Genomic DNA, 6,913 nt, shown 5'->3' with positions numbered 1-6,913 from the left:
AAGTGGGCATCCATGCAAATTGAAATGATAGATTACAATCCTTTTCTATCTGTCTATCTAAAATAGATCAGAAGAAATTTAGATAACCCTTAATTTACTTGAGTTCAATCTAAGAAAGGCATGTGAATGCTCAGGTAGTTTGTAGATGTCATCTCAAGGCTAACTTCTGTGATGCTGTATCAGAATTCTTGTACAATAAATGAGGTATTGGAAACTTGGCATATTTTAAAAATAAAATACATTGATAAATAAGAACTATATCGGTTAATCAAAACTAAATCTTTTTTATTAGTTTTCTATTAAAAAAATAAGTCTTGCCAAATCAATTTTTTTTTGGCCGGCTCCAAAGATGGCGGACGTGCTGGGGAGAGCTCCGTAGCCCCCAGTGGTAAGGCGTCCCCCCAGGAGCCCCCCTGGGATGTCATCTGACCCCTGGGGTGGGGTCAGAAGTTTGGGCAGATGAGCTGGGCAATTGTGCCGCCCGCTGCCTCCCGAATCAGCTGTAGGGGCGCCGGGACATCTCCGCCCCGCCGCCTGGGCCGTTGGCGGCCGTTGTAAATGGGGCCAACGCCTCCGCCCTGCCTCAACCGCTTGATCTACTGCCGGGCGAGGGCGGCGTCTCCGCAGATCAGCTGTGCGGCGGAGACGCCGACAACGAGAACAACAACATCGGCGGCGACAGCTCTCCAGCCCCCAGTCGGATCATCTCTCCCAGGAGCCTAACAGCGATGGTGGCAGTGGCGGCGAGGCGTCTCCGGCCCGCCCCCTAAGCCACTACAGCCATTGCAGCCATCCGAGAGGGGCCGGCAGCTCTGCTCTGCCCCGGCCCCCTGATCGACTCCGGGCAACGGCGGCGTCTCCGAGCGATCAACGGAGGCGCCGCGGACCAGCTGGGTGGCAGAGGCAGTGGCATCGGCAACAACAGCAACGGTGAGAGCTCCGCGGGGCCCTAGTCGGACGTCTCCCCACGGGCCTGAACACCAGCGGAGGCAGTGGCGGTGTGGCGCCTCCAACCCGCCCCTGAGCCGCTGCAGCTGCTGCAGCCATCTGGAGTGAGGCCGGCGTCTCCGCCCTTCCTCGGCTCCCTGATATGCCCCCGGGCAACGACGGCATCTCCGAAGATCAAGAAAGGTGCCGCGGATCAGCTGGATCAGCTGGGCGGCGGAAGTGGCAGCCGTTGCAGCTACCCTGAGCAGGACCGGAGTCGCTGCTCTGCCTCGGCCTCCTGGCCTGCTCCTAAATAGCGGCGGCGTCTCCATGGGATCAAGGAGACGCCGCAGACCAGCTATGCGGGCCCGATCGACCACCTCCGAGGGGCCTTTGACAGCGGTGCTAGCAGTAACAGCCTGGCGTCTCCGGCCCACCCCCCGAACCGCTGCAGCCGTCTTGAGTGAGGGCCAGCGCCTCGTCCTTCCTTGACCACCTTGACCTAGCCCTAGGCGGCGGCACTTCCGATCTACACCAAGGAGATGCCGCGGACCAGCGGATCAGGGGAGCAGCTATGCAACGGAGCAGCAGTGAAAGCGTCATCAGCGAAAGCTTCTCCAGACCCCAGTCGGCCACCTTTGCCAAGAACCCTCGACGGCAGCACTACTAGACACGGCGTGGCGTCTCCGGCCCGCACCCTGGGTGCCGACGATGTCTCCGTGCCGACCTTCAACCAAAAGACGCCACGATGCAGCTGATCAGTGGAGACAGCGGCGACTGGACCACCAAGGCCATCATCATCTTGCCTCTACCAACTCTCAACCCCCCTGCCCACCCTCGCCCCACAGGACATGATGGGCCTGGGTGCAAGCCACGGTGGCAGAGTGGCTTGACCTTACACCTGCAGCCCCATAGAGGTGAGAGCTCTATGGGGTATGCTTCACCCAGAGTGGGTCCTGGACCACCCCCGGAAACACACAACCCATCATGAGAGGATGGGGAGTGGCCTGCTTCTGGGGTTCACCCAGCCACGGTCCAGATACCCACCTACCCAACTCGACCCTCCTTCCAATTCTCCACCCAGGGGACCGCCTTCCCCCCCCCAAAAAAACCCTGTGACTCTATGCTTCTCCAATATTCGAGCACAGACCTACACACCCTCAGGAGTTCCCCCCTCTCCTGGGTGCGTCCCGCCTACAATACATTGAATCTCGATGACGGGCCCAACCATTGGGCCTCTGAGAGATGGCCAGGCAGGGTCAGGGGCCTCCAGCACAAGTCCAACAAGAGGCCCCTGGCTAAGTTCCTAGCTAAGTTCTTTGTCGGGTTAGGGAGGGGGGTGGAAAAAGACTATGGTTGTTCGGCGAAGGGGGGCCTTCCAACTACCATAGCGCAGGCCAGGCCTACGACCGTTCACGAAGGTGAAGAACGAGGACCAGTCGCCGACAAAGCCCAGTGGCGAGCTGACGAACAGCCAATTCCCAGGATGGTGGGGAACGGCAGAAGGTGCACAAGCAGAGGGCCGTATCATCACCGGGAGAGTCATCTCCGCTCTGTACAAGCGGTGAGACGCTCCGACCCTCTGTACTTCCCCCGAGGAACCGGGAGCGAAGGTGTGCAGCCTCCTATGCTCAGGCTGGTCGACCTAAATGCCAGGTCCGTAGCTAACAAGGCTCACCTTGTTCGTGACCTAGTGGAGAGTGAGCACGCGGACCTGGCTTGCATCACGGAAACCTGGCTGGGCCCAGAGGGTGGTGTCCCTCTGGTTGACCTCTGCCCGCCAGGTTTCCAGGTGCTGCACCAGCCTCGGGCCCATGGAAGGGGCGGAGGAGTGGCAGTAATCATCAGGGAGACCCTTAGCCTGCGAGAGACCACCGTCCCTCAGATAGCCGGGTGTGAGTCTCTCCTTCTGAGATACGGCCCAGGGGCGCAGTTGGGCCTGCTGCTGGCGTACCTATCACCTAATCGTGCAGCGGCAGCCCTGCCCAAGCTACTCGATGTCCTCTCAGGGTTGGTGGTTGAATTCCCAAAACTCATGGTCTTGGGCGACTTTAACCTACCATCCCTGGGAGGATCGTCCGAACTAGCTCGGGAGTTCATGGCTTCCATGGCGGCCATGGACCTGTCGCAAATAATTTCTGGACCGACTCATGAGGGAGGCCACACCCCCGACTTGGTCTTCTTGTCTGGACGGTGGCGTGATGATATCGGTGGGGGCGCCACGACCGTTACGCCCCTGTCATGGACCGATCATCACCTCCTACGGCTAGACCTCCCCTTTGCCACCCCCCGCCGTGGGTGCACGGTGCCAACCAGATGGTACCGCCCTAGGCGCCTAATGGACCCTGATAGGTTCCAGGCAGCGCTTGGGAACCCACATGCACTCCCTGCTCACAGCTCGGCGGACGCCTTAGTGGAAGCCTGGGAAAGGGCAGCCACGGAGGCACTTGACCGAGTTGTACCCCTGCGGCCCCTGACCCGGCGCAGATCCCAGCGAGCCCCATGGTTCACCGCGGAGCTCCGGGAGATGAAGCGTCGGAGACGGGGCCTAGAGAGCCGTTGGAGATCCAGTCGATCCGAATCCGACCGATTGCGACTAAGAATCCTCACCAGGTCTTATCTCGCAGCGATAAGGGTGGCGAAATCCAACTACTTTTCCACCCTCATCGCGTCCGCAGATAATCGCCCGGCTGCCTTGTTCAGAGTGACTCGCTCCCTACTGAACCAAGAGGTGAGAGAGGAACCCTTACAGGGTCGAGCCGAGGAATTCGGTCAATATCTGTTGGATAAAATCACTCGGATTCGAACCGGCCTGGACTCCAACTGGGCGGAGTTGGAGGAACAAGACATGGACAGTCTTGTCGACGTCATCTGGGAGGAATTTGATCCTGTGACTCCGAAGGAAGTGGACAGGATTATGAGGAGGTTGAGCTCCTCCACATGCTTACTGGACCCGTGCCCTTCCTGGCTGGCTTATGCAGCTCGAGAGGGGACACGAAGCTAGTTTCTGGCGGTCATCTCTGCTTCTCTGAGTGAGGGTCACTTCCCCACCGCCTTGAAGGAGGCGGTGGTGAGACCTCTCCTCAAGAAGCCCACCTTGGACCCAACCTCATTGAATAACTTTCGTCCAGTCTCCAACCTTCGCTTCCTTGCGAAGGTTGTTGAGAGCGTGGTGGTGCATCAACTTCCTCAGGTCCTGGATGAAGCGGTTTATCTAGACCCGTGCCAATCGGGCTTCAGGCCGGGCTACAGCACGGAGACGGCATTGGTCGCTCTGATGAATGATCTCTGGAGAGCCCGGGACAGGGGCCATTCCTCTGTCCTAGTCTTATTAGACCTTTCGGCGGCTTTCAATACCATCGACCATGGTATCTTGCTGCGGCGCCTCAGGGGACTGGGAGTGGGAGGCACGGTTCTGCGGTGGTTCTCCTCCTTTCTCCAGGGTCGCTCGCAGTCGGTGCTGGCAGGGGGACAGAGGTCGACCCCGAGGCCTCTCGTTTGCGGAGTCCCTCAGGGGTCGGTCCTCTCGCCTCTCCTGTTCAACATCTACATGAAACCGCTGGGTGAGATCATTCGTGGTTTTGGAGTAGGGTACCATCAGTATGCTGATGACACCCAGCTTTTCATCTCAACTCCAAACAGCATCAGTGATGCCCTCGACGTGATGTCCCGCTGCCTGAAAGCGGTCCGAGAATGGATGGGGAGGAACAGGCTTCAACTCAACCCGGACAAGACTGAATGGCTGTACGTACCGGCAAGCCAGGATACTCAGATCATTCCATCCCTTAACATCGGGGATGAGTTATTACCCCCTGTTGATAGGGCCCGCAACCTGGGTGTCCTCCTAGACTCGCAGCTATCCCTGGAAGATCACATAGGAGCTGTGACCAAGGGGGCCTTCTCCCGGGTTCGACTAGTGCGCCAACTACGACCTTATCTGGACCTGGATGCCTTACGTACAGTCACCCATGCACTTGTGACCTCTCGCCTAGACTACTGTAACGCTCTCTACATGGGGCTGCCCTTGAGAGCCACTCGGAAGCTTCAACTGGTGCAAAGTGCAGCTGCACGGACACTTTTGGGGGCCTCCCGATACTCCCATATCACACCTTTCCTCCGTGAGCTGCACTGGCTTCCGGTTGCCTTCCGAGTGAAATTCAAGGTGCTAACAATGACATGCAAAGCCCTACATGGCATGGGTCCGGACTACCTACGGGAGCACCTTCTGCCAACGTCAACACCCCTCCGTCCTGTGCGCTCCCATAGAGAGGGCCTCCTCAGGGTGCCACCGCTCAAGGAATGTCGACTGGTGGCCCCCAGGGGGAGGGCATTCTCAGTGGGTGCGCCAGCCCTCTGGAACTGCTTGCCTACCGAAATCCGGATGGCCCCCGATTTCCGCACCTTCCGGCGCGATTTAAAAACTTACCTGTTCCAGCAGTCCGGCCTGGCCTGATAGCTCTTGGGGTCTCAGTTGTTTTTACTATTGTTTTTCACTATTGTTCAATCTGTATACCTACCTTACTCTGTACACCGCCCCGAGTCCCTCGGGAGAAGGGCGGTATATAAGAACAAATAAATAAATAAATAAATAAATAAATAAATAAATAAATAAAAAAATAAAATCAACTTTCATAGTTTTAGTTTGGTGAATCATAGTGTGTTCAGGAAATAATTCCTTCACCTTCACCTTCACCTAGTTCTGACTGATTCCACGCCTCCATTTTGGCTTTACTAAAATTTGTCTTAAGCTGTCCAGCACACTATTAGATCTAGGACCAATGTAAAGCAACATCCTAAACTGCATGGAAAGCTATAGTGATATGCAAATGAAAGTGGGTAACTTTTCTCTCCAGACCTTGTCAGAGGTTGGAAAGAAAAATAAGCATAGTGGAAGGGTCAAAAGGATGTAAGGATAGTGTAGGTACATTGGCGCTTTTTACACATTTTTATTCCTGTGCATTAACTGCGTGAAGGGTGAGGATTTATGAATATAGCATATATAATTTTCAGCAAAGCATTTGACAGTCTCTCAGAATTTTGTTGACAAGAGTAAATGTGACTCAGATGATCCTGTTCTTTGACAGATCCAGATTGGTTGAACAGAGCTATTAACAGCTCTGGGTAAATGTAGCACAGGAAGTACAATGTCCTCTAGATGTGTGAGTTTAACATAAACTGAGTTTGCAGGGCAATGCTATTGTGGAACAGTACGTGCAATTTTGTACAGCAGAAGCAGTACTATAAGAGCATGAGAACAGTTCCAAATGCTACTCAGGTCATATATGAATGCTGTGTCTGCTCTGTGTATCATAGTTCAAGAAACTCACTAATATGCTGAACGTGCAGCCTTACAGTACAAAGCTTGGCATATCCAAGCAAATCTGGAATGCAGTAACATTTGCCTGAATATTTGGAGAATTGTTGCCGTTGTGTATCAATAATAACGCTCAGCTGCCTGGTGGATTTCTATTGTCTTCAGAGTAGCCAGGGGACAGAACAAACCAAGTTCTTCAAAACATGGTTTGAAAGAGTTATGTGCGAAAGAAAAAACTAGAGGAAAGGGCGAGGGAATGATACCAGTCCTTAAGCATTTAAAATATGAATGGTGATCAAGAGTTTTGTTTTCTAATCTAGAATCAAGAATCAGATACAACACCTTCCCTGGAGGAGTAAATACGAAATTATGAAAGATGGATCAGAATAAAGCCATGCTTTTTCTTGTAGCACGGTACAGCCGTGAAAGGTGAAGGGAAACACCTTCAGATTATAAATTCGTAGACCCCGGACTGCAAAAAAGATCCAATCGGCCTTGTGCCAATAAAAGCATCCGGCACCAACCACCCCAACGAAGATAAGGGCTCGTTGAAATCGCTTCCCTTTCGCGTGTTGGGTTTCTGTCCCCCTCTTTCGCCTCCGACCAATGGGCGGTTCTGCGGCGTAAAGGACGAGGAGGGCGGGGCGCCTTTGCTCATAAGGAGTAGCGGAG

Source organism: Vipera berus (genome assembly GCF_964194415.1).
Source record: "Vipera berus genome assembly, chromosome: 3".
NCBI lineage: Eukaryota > Metazoa > Chordata > Lepidosauria > Squamata > Viperidae > Vipera > Vipera berus.
This window is presented reverse-complemented; position numbering follows the sequence as displayed.